This window comes from Mustela nigripes, chromosome 4, assembly GCF_022355385.1.
Source record: "Mustela nigripes isolate SB6536 chromosome 4, MUSNIG.SB6536, whole genome shotgun sequence".
Classification (NCBI taxonomy): domain Eukaryota; kingdom Metazoa; phylum Chordata; class Mammalia; order Carnivora; family Mustelidae; genus Mustela; species Mustela nigripes.
This window is the reverse complement of record NC_081560.1, coordinates 87,185,298-87,201,752: the sequence shown is the minus strand read 5'-3', so window position 1 is coordinate 87,201,752 and position 16,455 is coordinate 87,185,298. Positions and strand designations below refer to the sequence as shown.

The following is a 16,455-nucleotide window of genomic DNA, read 5'->3' as shown; positions in this document are numbered from 1 at the left end:
TCTGCATTTAATCTTTCAGTCAACCTATACAGACTGTTAGGCTGGTTCATTCTTGCTTTTTCAGACTTTAAATAAGTATCCCACCATATAAGGGCATAATACTTAAAACAATTAAAGCTGGTAATAATTTTATTCTCTCATTCTTCGTTCTAGTCTCAAGCAAAACAATGTCCTCTCCAGGATTAATGAAGTACACCTTCAATCACTATTTTGAATCATTTCTTTCAGACTAGAGATCTTGAGTCCTCTCTTACTTCCCTAACAAAAAACAGTATGTATCAAATCTAACGAATAGGATTTAAACAAATCTTTCAGGTTCTACCATCTACATTTTTATTATTTCAGACCTGGGCTGCCAGAGCAATTTTTTAAGTGGTCTCTTTTCCTTTCTAACTTGACCTTTAAACCAGTGATCCTCAAACATAAATACACAAATTGCTACTTTTCATATACTGGGGTCTGGAGTTGGAAAAGATAGATTCCTAGGCCTCATTCCCACAGATTCTGATTTAGCAGGTCTGGGATGTAGCCTGGATGTCTTATTTTTTAAAAAGGCAATTGTTCCAGCCCTTTATAACAATTGCTTAGGCAGATACACTTCACGCACTAGTATCCTAATTTTGCCCTCTTCACAAAAGCTCACAGTAATTACAGTTAAGTTCCTAATCTTGACATTATCAGGTTACCCTGTTCCAATACATAAATTCTCTGACTATGCCAGTCTTTTTACTACTGTTGGCATAACTTTGCTCATTCCCCTTCAAATTTTCTACAGTAATAGTCCTTCATTTTTGTCCATCCCACCAACAAAAACCTTATTAAACCTTCAAGAGTTATGTAAATACTTACTACACTTCCTTGGAAGCATTCCCAATTTCCCAACTTAAGACTTTTCTGCTACAAAACTAGCACCTGGGTGGCTCAGGTTAAGCCTCCACCTTTGACTCAGGTCATATTCTCAGAGTCCCAGGATCCTGTCCTGCATTGTGCTATCTGCTCGGCAGGGAGCCTGCTTCCTCCTCTCTCTCTCTGCCTGCCTCTCTGCCTACTTATGATCTCTGTCAAATAAATAAAATCTTAACAACAACAAAAAAAAACCTAGCTTTTAAGGTCTCTAGATCAACCTCCTGAGGGCTGTTTCCTTATCTATAAACAAAAATTTGGCCAGGCTACCTCAAAAAACTATCCCAGCTATAAAACCTGCTCCACCCTAATCTAACTTCCCAAAGAATGTTGTTATATTTTTTTAAGCCACTAGCATTTGACCCATTACTTGAAATAGCTATTAGATGCTTGGTTCTCAAAACTCTATCATCTACTTCACCCTTTACCAAGAACTAATATTTACATTTTAGCTATCAAAGCCCACGTCGTGGTAGTGAAGATACCACCTAAAATTATTCTGGATTAAATCATATTTGTCCTCACCCTAACACATTCAATCCCTTCCTCCCTCTTTTAGATAAACAGGAACATATCTCAAAACAAAGCAAAATACCTGTCAAAGAACATTATTGATTTCCTTCTGGAACATTTTTTTTGTAATTCTTTCTCTTATTACTTTTTAAAATGTGGAGTCTCTCAAGGCTCAATCCTCCCTATTATTAATCTCCACCCACACTGGATTTCACCTTTCATTCCTCTGATTTCCTATTCCTAGCCATCTATAGGGTATGTATCTATTCAAACATCTGCCATCACTGCAAAAACCAAACACTCAAACTGAATCTCTTCCACACTTTGCATTCCATTTTTTGTTTGTACCCCACTCCCCTAGTTCTTTTTAATCCTTCTTTTTTCTAGTCTCCTGTTATACTTGCTCAACAAGCCTTTTGTGCCTCTTCAGTGTTCCAGATTCATTTTTCCTCAGTTTCCATGGCTCCCACCATCATCTTCACCATCTGAATAACTTCCAATAATCAACCCCTCCAGCTTGCCACCATTGACTTCTGAATACCTGGTCTCCAAACAATGGAAGAAATCTTGCTTATTCTTAAGCACTTTCCCAGAGTATAGGGTAACTATTCTATTAATTTAAAATGCAATAAAATCAACTAAAATTTATCCATTTAACATATTTATGTTAACATGTTCCGTATACTGGTTTATGTGCTTGGGAATGAGCACTGAACAAAATTAAGTTGCCCTTAAGCCCCTTTTGATGAGCTAGGGCAATATAATATAATCAAAGGTATCTCAGAGGTAGTTTTAAGTAACTGCCTTTGATAACGATTTGTGTATTCTCATAACTTAGTCAAAAATTAGTCCTTTATAAGGGTCAATAGAGAGCTGAGATTTTTTCAAATGATCTGAATTCAAATTCTTGATCAGTGGCCTTTTTTTTCTTTTCTTTCTTTCTTTCTTTTTTTTTTTTTTTGAGAGAGAGGGAGTGAGCAAGCAGGTGCGGGGTAATGAGGAGGAATCTTAAGCCGGTTCTACACCAGTGCAGAGCCTGATGAGGAGCTCCATCTCACGACCCTGAGATCGTGACATGAGCTGGACTCAAGAGTTCAATGCTTAACCATCCAAGGACCCCTTATCAGTCACTCTTTAACTATGCTACTCCAAGTCTCTCTAGGTCTCTCATGAAAAATGGGTAAAATATCTACCTTGCAGAGTTGGTATGGATTTTAGCATCTTCCCTCTTAAGAATTAAAAGCATGAAGTTCCCATTACTCAATTTAATGATAATTTAATCAATCCCAATCACAAAACTGTGGATCACTGAAGACACTTAGTGAAAAACAGCATCTCTATTATTGTAAATATCTGAAAAGATCTTAAAATTCCACGTTTAAAATATTTGCTATAGAAATCTTAATTCTAAAAAAGAGTAATTTCTAAGTATCAACAAACTATAAAATCAGCAAGAGACTAGCAAAATGAATAAGAAAAAATACTTTCCATGTTTAAACCATTTATTTCTGCAAAATTTTCCCCAGTCTTTTTTTTTTTTTTTAAGATTTTTTGATTTATTTATTTGACAGAGGGAGAGAGGTTACAAGTAGGCAGAGCAGCAGGCAGAGAAAGAGGGGGAAGCAGGTACCCTGCTGAGCAGAGAGCCTGATGCAGGGCTCTATCCTAGGACCCTGAGATCATGACCTGAGCAGAAGGCAGAGACTTAACCCACTGAGCCACCCAGGTGCCCCCCCCACTCTTTTTAATCCCAAGACTTACAGTATCCAATGATCAACTTCTTCTCTGCATATATTAATATAAATAGAAAAACAAAATAAAAAACCCGGAAATGAAAAAAAAAACAATCCAGAAATCAAAGAACCAGTGCCTAAGAACTAGAGAGTTGAAGCTTAGAGAAAAAATGTCTACGCATCTCACAGGAATGAATTATGGAATTAGTAGATCTAAGCCTCCATCAAGAAAATTACTCAGAAATGCAAACTTTATTAACTTATTATGTCTTATTCAAGCTTTTAGAGTAGCCAGTCTTTTTTTTTTTTAAGGTTTTATTTATTTATATTTGACAGAGAGAGAGATCACAGGTAGGCAGAGAGGCCAGCAGAGAGAGAGGGGGAAGCAGGCTCCCCACTGAGCAGAGAGCCCGATGCAGGACTTGATCCCAGGACCCTGAGACCAGGGCCTGACCTGAAGGCAGAGGCCCAACCCCAATGGCATCCTAGAGTAGCTAGTTTTGAACAGGCATATAATCACAGAGAAACTGTACAATAAAGGGTAAAATGAAGTGTCAGGAATGAACTTAGTAGATAAAAGTGTCATTATTGACAAGCATATTTGCTATAAGACAGGCTACATCCACTTTCACTTTCCAACTTAATTTTAAAGACTTGTCTTTACAAATAGAAAACATTATGTATATACATAGATAAAAAAAAATCAACATTTACTGAGCCAACTGGCCACCCTTATAAAAGTCATTGTACATGAAAAAACTGCTGTGCAAAGTTAGGGGCTGATACTTTCCTCCAAATCCTTAATGAACAATTTACCTCAGGATATAAGAGGCATAAAATTTAAACTCCCTGTAAGTAAGAGTTTATACCAGCAGAGACTCCTTTTATAAAAGGCTATACCAGCAGAGACTCCTTTCAAATCTCCATTATCATTCTGGATTAAATTTAAATGATAAGTAAAATATTCTCAAAGTAACTACACAATAAAAGAACTTTTGTCTTCTGGCACAATACTAAGTCCCTAAGATCTCCCAGTTTTTACTTGGAATTCAAAAATCAAAATATTACTACATTAGTGTGTAATTATTAGGTTTTGCTAACATACAGCAACCATGTTACAATGTATCAAAAAATTACAGGCTAAAATTTGCAACCACACAAACTGATCCCAGAGTTATTAGCCAACACAATCATCAGTTACTTCCCCTAGGAAATATGTGCAAGGTCAGCAAGCCAAAATTAGTAGCTACCATAACACTTTCAATTAGAGGGCGTTCAACTATTTGCCACTAAATGAATCTAGTTTACAATATTAACAGAAGAGTCCTAAAGAAATGAATGTAAATCTCACAAAAAGAAAGTAAATCTCACAAGACAATAAAGGTTACTGGATCTTGTCAGATCAGCGCATCTATTCAATTCCATAGACATTTGAAATGTGTGATTTCATTTAGACAGAATTCTACAAACCCCAGTAGGACAAATCACAGATTCTGAAACAGCATTTTAATTATTTTTATTTGTGTGTATATGTGTGTGCTGCATGTGTGTTGTCTAGCAACGGGATTCACTGAGGTAAATGGAATATAGAGGGGTAGATTCATTTCTTAAGGATGCTACAGCACATGATCATAAACAATTCTAGAGACCAAAGTCTGAAATCAAGATGTCAGCATGAAAGAGCATTTTAAGACTTCTAAGATACAACCCCCCTCAAAAATCTGGATTTATAAACAACAGGAATTCGAAATTTGTGAGTTCATCAGTTAATATGGAGACTCATTTAAAAATTATATATACCAGGGTGCCTGGGTGGCTCAGTGGGTTGGGCCTCTGCCTTCAGCTCAGGTCTTGATCTCAGGATCCTGCTCAGGGGGAGCCTGCTTCCCTCTCTCTCTCTGCCTGCCTCTCTGCCTGCTTGTGATCTCTGTCAAATAAAAGAATAAAATCTTTAAAAAAAAAAAGAAAAAAAAAGGAAATGTCTTCCTTTAAAAAAAAATTACATATATCTTAAACACTGTATTTTTAATTTAAAATGGACCCTGAGATCATGACCTGAGTTGAAAGCAAGAGTGGACACCTAACCGACTGTGCCATGCAGGGATCCCTGGCACTAATATTTTTTAAGTGAAAGTTAAGGAATCCTCTACAATATCTATATAAAAGGCTTTGGGGAAAACACAATATACAAAAAAATTTAAATAAATTGTGTGTGTGTGTGTGTGTATAAATATATACATATATAAAAGCTATAAACAGTGATCAGTACAGCACATGAAACAATGGGGATAGAATCAGAAACTCACTTTTTTTCCAGGAACAGCTACAATACAAACAGCTGGAGAACTAATGAAGAATTGTACACCTATTAACTCAATGAATTCTCAAAACGACTCTGTAAGATAGGCTCTATTTATTATCTCAATTTTGCAGATCAAGAAACTAAGGCACTAAAAGATAAGTAACTTGTCCATAAGGCAATACAACCTTACGGTTCTAGTTTCTACTTTAAGTCCTAGGCAATACTGCCTCTAACGAAGTATTGTTGAGTCATATATAAGAATATATACTGCTTTCATAATCTTAAAAATTGGAGGGGATAATCAAGTCTTAGTATGTCACTCCCCAAAACAAATTTTTCAGCAGCTCTCCCATAAAGTCCATAATCTTCTGTCCTGGCATTCAAGACTCATCAACCTTGATCACAATTTGTACTGCTAGAATTCTAATCCGAGACTCATCCAAATAACACGTGGGTTCTGGAAACCAACAGATAATCTTGAATGGGGATGTAAAGAAACACAAAACATAGTCTGTCACATGACACTGCACAAAGACTAGTATTCCTTCATTCAGATAATCTAAAAATTGGCTTCTCAAGAGAACAGTCAGCATGGTTTCCTGGAAAAGTTTAAATATCAAGAATTGTGACCTAAATTTTAATCCCTGATCAACCACTATCTAACTATATGAGCTAAGGAAAATCATTTAACCTCCCTGGTTTCTGTTCTACTTGCAAAATAAAAGGGAAGAGCTAGAACACTGTAAAAACTAGCTGAGGCTAGCAACTAAAATGCAAATTCAAGACTCCACTAGATGTGATTAAGTAGGTCTGGAATGGGGCCCAAGAATGTCTGCTTTAGTGAGCACCACGTAAATAATACATGTGGTCCCTGGACCACAGTGAAAAATATTTAAATAAAAATCTCAGAAATCAGGGCGCCTGGGTGGCTCAGTGGGTTAAGCCGCTGCCTTCGGCTCAGGTCATGATCTCAGGGTCCTGGGATCGAGGCCCACATCGGGCTCTCTGCTCAGTGGGGAGCCTGCTTCCTCCTCTCTCTCTGCCTGCCTCTCTGCCTGCTTGTGATCTCTCTCTGTCAAATAAATAAATAAAGATCTTTAAAAAAAATTAAAAAAAAATCTCAGAAATCAATTCTAACTCTAGTTTCTTAGCTTCAGTCAATAGGATGCTACTTTACATAACCAGCATGCGGGCTGTGGCCTAAAAGAAAATCCTCAGTTCATCATGAGATTTGTTTTGCACCTCTCACCCTGTACTTTTTTAAGACAATGGAATATAATTTAGTAGTGCTACAAACTGAACTTTCATCCTCTTAAGACACAGATACAGTTGATTAAAATGAGTTTTAAATTAATTAAGCCCCTACAAAATGCTGATTCAAGTGTATCATCTCATTAATCCTATTTTGAAATATGTTCTCTATCAGGATATTTCAAGTTTTAGAGAATGTAATCTCCACTCTGTAAGTACCCACAAGTCTCAAAATTTTCTTCTCCCAATTTTCTCTGAAAATTTCCAAAGAAATTAGTAATTTTCATTCAGTATGTTACCCAGGGCCTAAATCAGTAAAATATTCAAATTACCACCCAATTTCACTACCAGTATTTTATCATTAAGAAGAAATATGCCAAATTGATGAGTATCATTATAATGTAATTAAAGTCTGAATAAGTATTTTCCCTGTTTATTCTTTTCTTGTTCTAATGAACTTTTCCACAGTAAGTACTACATTTGTTCCAAAAAATCATACAGCACTTTGTTCTAAGAGTTACAGATGTTTGATGCTCTGCTATATTAAATGTACCATCTCACCAATCCTTTTTAAAAGAGCAAACTTGGGCACCCGGGTGGCTCAGTGGGTTAAAGGCCTCTGCCTTCAGCTCAGGCCATGATCCCAAAGTCCTTCGATAGAGTCCCTCGTTGGGCTCTCTGCTCAGTGGGGAGCCTGCTTCCTTCCCTTCCTCTCTCTCTGCCTGCCTCTCTGCCTACTTGTGATCTCTGTCTGTCAAATAAATAATAAACAGAATCTTTTAAAAAACTTGCATATATGTTATATGTTAACATATATGTTAACATATATGTTTGTTAAATATATTTTAACATGTATGTTTAACATGTGTTTTTAAAACTTATCTCAATAATTTCAGAAAAAAAATTTTCAAAAGAATTACTTCAAAGATTTTTTTTTTAATGGAGAAAGGGGAATAACACCATAATTAAAATATATATTTTCAGGGGCACTTGGGTGGCTCAGTTGTTAAGCATCTACCTTTGGCTCAGGTCATGATCCTAGGATCTTGGGATCAAGCCCCACATTGGGCTCCCTGTTCAACGGGAGGCCTGCTTCTCTCTCCCCCCCCCACCACCCCATTTGTGTTCCCTCTCTCGCTGTGTCTCTGTCAAATAAGAAAAATTTAAAAATACATATATGTATATATATATATATTTTAGCATTGTCTCAGATATCAAAATGCGAGTGTTAGCAGCAAATCATAAACCTAAACAATTCTAACTCAAGGCTCATTTAGTAATAATTCTAAAAACTAAATGAGTAATTAGAACACTATAATTAAATAATTTAACAACCTATGTACTTATTTTCTGTATTCTGAATTTCAAATTAGGACAGCATTCAGTAAGCTATTTTAAATCCCATGTGTAGAAAATGACACTATCTGACACTATCCAAATTATCTACACTTTCCTTCCTTAAAGTAGTTTTTAATCTGTGTGATTTCAAAAACGATTCATCTGTCTCACAGAAAGACAAGAAAAAAGAAAACTCCCACAATTCCAATTACCCAGACACAAATCATTGCTAAAAACTTTGGTGTGTTTGCAGCCACATGGTAAAAACTTATTCTGGCAAGAATCACCAATAGACACTGAATCTAGGAAAGTCTGACAGGGAACAGAATATTTACACAACCTCAAAAATACCTTCCCACAAATTACTTAATAATGGCAAAAAGAGAAACAGTAACTATACAATGGAGAAACTACACCACGCCTTAACCAAGCAATTAAAATGAACTACTGATAAGGGGCAAACATATTAAATGCATCCAGATGATTAAACAAAACAAAAAACCCATATATTGCTTATCTAGTACTCCAGAAAAAAATCCAAAATCTGAATCTAATCATGAAGAAACCTTAGGTAAACCCAACTGAGGGACACTGCTTTAATGACTAGCCTGCCAATATCATGAAAGACTAAGAGACCTGAAAACTAAACACAATCTGTAATACTGAATTGGCAACCGAACCAGAAAAAAAGTGCTAATAAAGGACATAACTGGGAACCAATGAAAATGGAATATGGACAAGAGTCTAAATAAAAAGTATTACATCAATGCTAAATTTCCTAAATTTAACCACTCTGCTTACTTAAGACACTTGATCTTAGGAAATGCATACTTAAGTATAAGACAGCATCATATATGCAATCTACTCTCAAATAGTTAAGAATTTCTTTTCACATCAACAGAGAAAATAATAAAGTAAATAAGACAAAATGTTAAAAACGAGGGGATTTGAGTAAAGGGCTTAAGGGAAGTTTTGTTACTACTCATGTAACTCCTGTAAGCCTGAAATTATTTAAAAATAAAAAAAAAAACAAAAAATCTTGGTGTTTTGGCAGTATTCCTTAGCATATGTGTATATAATTATATACAATATTTGTATTTTTTAAAATTAAAAAATGGAATCATCCATTTGACACTATTTAGTTTCAGAGGCCCTCCGAAGTACACATGAACATCCAGGGGAAAAAAGCAATTGCTTTACGATGAATTAAGTGTCCTTCTCTTGCTCTCCACCCAAGCAAACTCCCCCACACCATAAATACTCATTCTACCACCATCTCCTTAACCAGTCACAGCTAATTAAAGGGATCAAGATGGAGAACAGTGGTTCACTGACACCTTGCCAATTCCTGTGAGGTCTAACTGTACTTTCTTCAAAAAAGTTCTCTAAGATTTCCCTACAGTTCTATAACAAATCTTTTACTTAAGCTAGCTGGAGCTGATTTCTGTACCTTGCATCCAAACAAACTCTAAAACAGCAGGCTTTTGAGAAGTAGAAATAATCTTTTGTCTGTGCTTGAAAAAGATGGTTTTGCTGGGGGCTTAATGGTAAGATATAACAGGGCTGTGTCAATTCAGCCAATTATGCAGCTTCATTTAAAAAGCAGCAGAAAAGCAAATAATTCAAAAGGAACAATCTTACTTTCTCAAGAAGAGCTACTATGTATCAGACCAACCCCAGAACCTCATCAATATATGGCTAATGAAGCAGTCTCAACCTTTCAGTCAGTCACGTATCATTAAAGAGAAAATGGGTTTTCAAATTCCTGAAACCTTTCTTCAAACAACATACAAAAACAAGAGGAATTTTTTTCAGTTAGTCTTTAAGTAAAAATTATGTTATAAATACCTTTTGAAAACAAAAGTCAAAATAGATTTAAACACTAAAAATTTTTCTGGTCTTAGGGGCACTTGGCTGGCTGAGTGGGTTAAGACAGCCTCCGGCTCAGGTCATGTTCTCAGGGTCCTGGGACAGAGTCCTGCATGGGGCTCTCTGCTCAGCAAGGGAGCCTGCTCCCCCCACCTCCCACCGCTTGCTGCTCTGCCTACTTGTGATCGCTCTCTCTGTCAAATAAATAAAATTTAAAAAAAAATTTTCTGGTAGTAGAGAAAATGTTAGCTAACCTAATTCTGTGAACCTGAAATTTAAAATTATCTTATGAATACCACAAACCAAAACTATCTCAATCCCACTGTTCCATTAGTTAACTTTATTGCTATAGGCTCAGACCTTAAATGCTGTAACAAAGTTAGCTATAACACAGGTGTGATTACTCAATGTTCTTTCTCAATTATACACTTCAGGACGAAGATGTTTTTTCCTTCAGATTAACTCTAAATTAAGCAAACATCTAAGAGTTGCTAGAAAATTCTCTCTTCTCCAACTGTACAACTCAAATAAAGAAAGTTGCACAAATAATTTTCTCAGGTCCTGTCTTAATTAAACCCACATTTCACACTTAGGACAATTTTAAAATGCAAAAACAAATATTTTAACTAGAAATAATGGACAAGTAATCGATTATTTACTCAATGAATTACTATATTATAGATTACTAATGTGTGGAAAGCCATAGTATCTTGTTTTGATGGCATAACTCAACACATCAAAAAAACTGACTGAGCTGTTGCACTGAAAAGTCCAAGATCCCAAACAACTTAAATAGTTCTTATAAATAATCAAATCAGATTTTCCAGTAAAGCTGGAAAATTCACCTAACAATACAAAAATGGCTTTTGTAAACTACCTAAAAACAATTTTATTTATGAGCTGTCTGTAGGGAAGAACGACCTGATGTCATATTAAGGGAAAATATTTATCAAGTGAAATTTAAGACCCAACTATTTTCTTGACTCTGACTTAAGTAAAAAAGCATCCTTGTTACTAATGGTTAATAAAAACTTCTTATATTCTTAAAGACACAAATAACATCTAATTAAATTAGCTTTAGTCACCATCTGATTTTTAATGTAGCACTTAGCATGAGTGCTCACAATTAACAACAAAAAAAAATCTTTTGGTTAATTCCTACCTCTCTCTTTAGTTAGGAATTAATTTAATTGCAATAGCAAGATTTTTAGTTAAATACTGTTACTTCAAATCTGGTGTGCTAAAAAACTATTTTCAACCATAAATATTCCTCTTCCATATTAAATAAGAATTTAATACGTATTATCCATTTAATATTTTTTTAAAAAGGCTCTTCCCAACACTTGTACGTTACAAAAGACAGTAAAAAAGAAACAGTAAGCTACTCCAATTTAAACTCAGCCTAAAAACTAACATTTATACAGCAACATCTAAAATAGTATCCTTGTTTTTTTGCCAGTCAACACAAAAGAATAATTTTACCATAAAGTAAAAATAATTCTATAGCTAACATTAAAAATTCTCCCTGAATACAAGTATTAAACATTTATTCTAACATATCACAAGAAACAGTCCCTGATTACCCAGAATATTTGAGATGTGTCTGCTTAAATGAAAGCTTTAAATGCAACAAATAATTGAGCACCTACTCTCTACTGTGAATCAATCCTTTGGAAATGAAAGCTAATTATACACTATGAAAATATTTTAAAAAATAAACAGCATCTTTTACAAAAATTCCACACTGATACTTCTTTAGCACCTTTTGACAGTTCTTCCAAGTCTTTTTCATTTTCTCCATTTTAAACACTCAATGATAGCACACATTTAAGTCCCAGTACTAACTTCCAGAAAAGCGGATCTGTTAGGATTTATGTAACACACTTTAAAAAAATCCCTATAGGTGTAAGGCTTTGATGCATGAAAATGGGTACATTATTCTTAGAAATAAGAAACCAATTTTAAAAGTTAGACTTTCACTAAGACCACTAAGGTATGTGTTAAAAGAAGAATTTCTCCTAAATTATTAATTGGCTTTTATCCTCACTTCCTCATTTTAGATCCAAGAAGTCCTAGAGCTTACTGTGGTATACATGGTAAAAATCCTCTGGCTGGAAGCTCTAAGACAGACAAGCCAAAATTGTGAGAGTTATCAGAGATCTAAAGAGTTGAAGGGAAATGGAGGAGCCCTGTAAAGGTTCTAAACTTAAATTGAGATCAAAGGGATCCTATAACATACACTGACAACAAAAGGGAAGTACGATCAAAATATAGTCTCTAAAAATAAATTTGCTCTCCAATTACGTTATAATTTTTCACAAATCCACTTAAACAGATAAACACCTAATCCCTCAAAACTCTTAACAAAAGACCATTTGACTAGTCTCCCCCCTTACCCAGACCTACTGTATCAAAACTCACCAAGAAAAAACCTTGCCTAACCTTTTAATAAATCTGCCTCTACAATTCTAATTTAAAACACAGTCAATGGGGTATACATTAACAAAAGCCAAACATTTATAACCATGTTATTTATAAATTAACCATTTAAAATAAAGTACAATATCCTTTAAATATATATCAAAACAAGCAAAAACAAAAACAAAAACAAAAAAAACCAAAGGCAATGAAGCAGCCCAGTATGAGGAAAGCAATAGCGTGAAGGCAGCTTTTCTCATAATTTCTAACTTGGTATTGTTTATCTGAAGCCAAGTAGGTCCAAATGCTCTGTGTCTAGACCTGATCAAGGTCACTATCAAGAAAAAACAATGGGTGTAGACAGTGTTCCCTCCCCTGGCTACATAAACCAAATTTCCCTAAGAGTATACTGATTTCCTACATTAAATAGTAAGTTAAAGTACCAACCTTCTGGACCACAGATCTTAACCACACACTCTATGAAACAAACGCACAAATCTTTACATTAAAGTTACGACCTAGACTTACATGATCACCCAGAGCATAATAAAAATGTGTATTGACCAGAAACCCCTACACAAACTCCAACTATCCACTAATATTTCATTTTACAATACATTTCAAAGATTCTAAGTAAGGTTATGTGCTCAGTCTTCCATGATGAAACTCTCTAAGCCAGTTATTTCTAAGATTATTTTGTAGAACAAAAAGTAAACTAGCTCAATTGTGAACTTCATGATTCTCTTGTTCCATTGTAAATATCAGAGCAGAATTTACAGTGGAATAAAAGAATCATTAAAGGGTGTATACTCCCCAACCTTTTTAAGAACTACTGGATTGAAAGGCACTCATCTTTCAGTTATTCCATATCAGACTGGTCATTAAACGCCATTAATGGCCCCACTGAAAACTCACTGCTAAGTTGAAGCCAAAAACATCAACCTCCCACTATAGAGGTGAATTTTAATCATTCCTACTTTTTCAAATACTGGTAAATGACACCATTTAATTTTCTGTCTCAATCTAGTAGATTCTGAAATTAGAATAAAATGGATTCAAGACCCTATATTATGGTATGGCTTTCATTTCAAGTCATTAAAACAGACTAAGTTCCACATCCCAAAATAGGTAAATGGGCATGGCGGGGGTGGCTTCAAGAACTAAAGCCTTACTTTTCTACTTACATAATTACAATAATATGCTATAAAACAATTTTAAAAGATAGCAAACTGTGCAGCTGCACTTCATGAAATACAGATAACTTGGAAAATTCTTAAGGAATGCTGAAATACGTGAGAAAAATGGATGCAAAATAAAATAATGAGAAGAACAAGCATCTCCACACCCAGCGAAGTAACAGGTTTAGGCTTGTTTGTACAGCTCCCTAAAAATTAATCTGAAAGAGTACAAAAACCAAAATTCACAAAACTGGTCAAGAAGTGGATGGGAAACATTTCACTTTAAATTAAAACATGTAGTCCCACAAAATGTTACACTTACACACTTATTAAACATTTTAACTTACTTTAGCACAGAATAAAAAACACTTGCACTAAACCGAGCAAGAAACTATTCCTTGTCCCAAGTATTTTTTTTTTTTTAATGTTTAAGAGTACCTACCCTCACTACTTGAATTTCTAAGGCTACCTGAGTGTTTTAATTTTTTTTTCGAAAGTGGTGTCATTTTATTTGCCTCTCAGGAAAAACAATAAAATTAATCAACTAAAACACAGCACTATAATTTGCAGTAAAATCAACACATTTTTGTAAACTATCTGGGGAAGAAAAGAAGCACAGTCTTTTCATGTAAACATAATAAGCCCGTAATATGCTGCAGACAAACGCACTGCATGGGGTGTGGAGGACCCGAGCTGATTAGATTACCACAACATCAGCCTGGGGCCGCCATTTTTAGAATCTGTAAAGGACAAAAGAGGGAAATTTCACTTTTTACTTCCCATCTCGGAAAATAAAGGAAAAAACGGGGCTATCTTCCAGTTAGGTATTGATGTCTCCAGCCTAGAGTTGAATGCACCTCACTTAATTCTCTCCAAGGTCTCCAGAACTCCAACACCTTACGTTATTCACATCTCTAAAAGGAGGGGAAATAGGCACCAAAAAACCAAACCAAACCAAACCAAAACCCGGGGTTTACTCCAAAGCGAACTCTAGCGATTTCTCTTTGACTTTAAATTGTCTCATTCTTAAGAGTCTAGCAAGAACGGATCTATCTCTACGGAACTGAGGCCAGTGGAAGAGAGCACTCCGGATTGTTTTTTCTCTCCCCCCTCCCCCGTTTAGCACAGTGAACCGTTTGTTTCTCTTCTCTATCTGCTGCCACAGTGTTTGTGCCAATCCCTTTGGTCAAAATAAGCTTTTCTGAAATGTGCCATATTGTGGATTCTAAGCCTGCGGTACAGTAAAGGACCGCGATAATGCAAGAAGAGTGGGGGAGGAGACTGAGAAGGCTGGGTACTGGGGTGACCACCTCAGGGGCGGGTTTACCCTCTCCTGGAGAGGATGAGGAGCTGTCTCGTTCCCCCACAAAGGAAGATAGAGACCCAGAACGTCCTCTTAACCCCCCTCGTATTTACTAGGTAATTGCACCAGAGAATACCAGGCAATTAATGGAAGAAGAAGAAAATGGGGCCTATACGGTTTTTCAGCACCTGAACAAGATGCGGTCGAGGAAAGGGAGACTGGCAGCTCCTGGGACCACTTCGACACAAACCCTACTAACAGTCACAAGCCTCCCTCCTCACCCAAGCGGCCTTAACCCGCTGCCAATGAGGAGTGCGCCCCCTCCCTAACTCCCACTCTCAAGGGGGTTTAACTGCCAGTTTCCCCTTTCCCCAACCCTAAAACCCGCCATAATGCTCCCTTTCTAGGGACAGGGAAGAGAAAGGATAAATTCTATTCAAACAAGCAGCGTCTTCTTCCAGCCCAGACACCTGAGAGTCAACGTCGACTCCCCCCAACCCCCTCCCAAAAGGATAAAAATGAGAAAGCCCCCTCCCCCTTGAAACACGCGTCCCTCCACCCCACAAACCCCAAGAACTCCCAAGGAGACGACAGGCACTGACCTGTGATGTTCACACACCAGACACCCGAACCCCGTTATCTGCTCGACCCCCAGGGAGTCTCTCCACACCTCCGCGAACAGACGACCCCCCAACAGCAGCCACTGCGGACACAGGACCCGGCTCCACACACCCCCTCCCCAAACAGCAGCGCGCAGCCTCTTCACCAGCAATCAAAGAGTAGGGGAGGGGGCACCCAGACAGTCAACAGGAACGCAGAGGCGACAGCAAGGCTGCTCAGAGTGTCTATGCCCCCTCTGTTGCCGCTCCCGAACTCAGGCACGGTCTCCGACTCGGCCCCCTGCGCCCGCTCAGTGTCACTGCCTCTCGCTCTGGGAAAATGGCGGCGGCGGCGGCGGCGGCCGCGGCGGCGGCGGCGGCGGCGGCCGCGGCGGCGGCGGCAAGTGCACGGGGCCCGCCCGCCCCGCTCCGCAGGGGCAGAGGGGGAGGGGACGAAGCTGCCCGCCGCCATTTTGCTTGTGGGCTGCCGCCCGCCGTTGCCTCTTCCACAGAGGCTTGAAGATAGCCAACTGGAGGCAGAGAGGTGGGCAGAACCTCCGTCTTTATCACAACAGATGCATTCAACTATTCACAGAAGGTTTGGGAAGTTTCGTATTTGGTGGGATTGGTTCTTTACCCCTTCTCCTTGAGCAGCCCTCAAGTCTGGATATCGGCGACGTTGGGCACGCCACTGTTGGGTGGAAGGATGAGGACTGTAGGCCCTGGGAACAACCCCCCCCCCCTTCCTAAAGCGATGCACTTTCTCCCACTCCCCAAACCATCTCAGTCTCAGTCTTCCCCTCCCCCTCCTCAGTCTGGCCTCCAGCGCTGGGTGAACTCGGTTGGGGTGTCACTCGACGCCCACTAGGGGCTGTGGAGGCTCCAGTGCGCAGACTCCGGGCACCGGATAAAAGCGGAGCTGGGGCGTCCAGCGCCGTCTCGATGGAGGAGAGAGAAACGGAAGAGGTCGGGGGGAGAAGCAGCAGGAAAAGTACAGCCACCGTCAGCGCCGCTTTCCTGCCACCGTGTTTCGGGGTAAAAAGCTGCC

The 16,455-nt window shown here is 37.8% G+C and overlaps 1 protein-coding gene across 1 annotated transcript in view; it reads right to left on the bottom strand.

Annotated features, from left to right (window-relative positions):
* KMT2E (lysine methyltransferase 2E (inactive)) overlaps positions 1-15,775 on the bottom strand; it is a 90,167-nt gene extending 74,392 nt beyond the window's left edge. The window contains 1 exon segment of the mRNA XM_059397005.1: positions 15,411-15,775. The gene's annotated coding sequence lies outside the window, so the exon portion shown is untranslated.
* Positions 15,776-16,455: the final 680 nt, after the last annotated feature.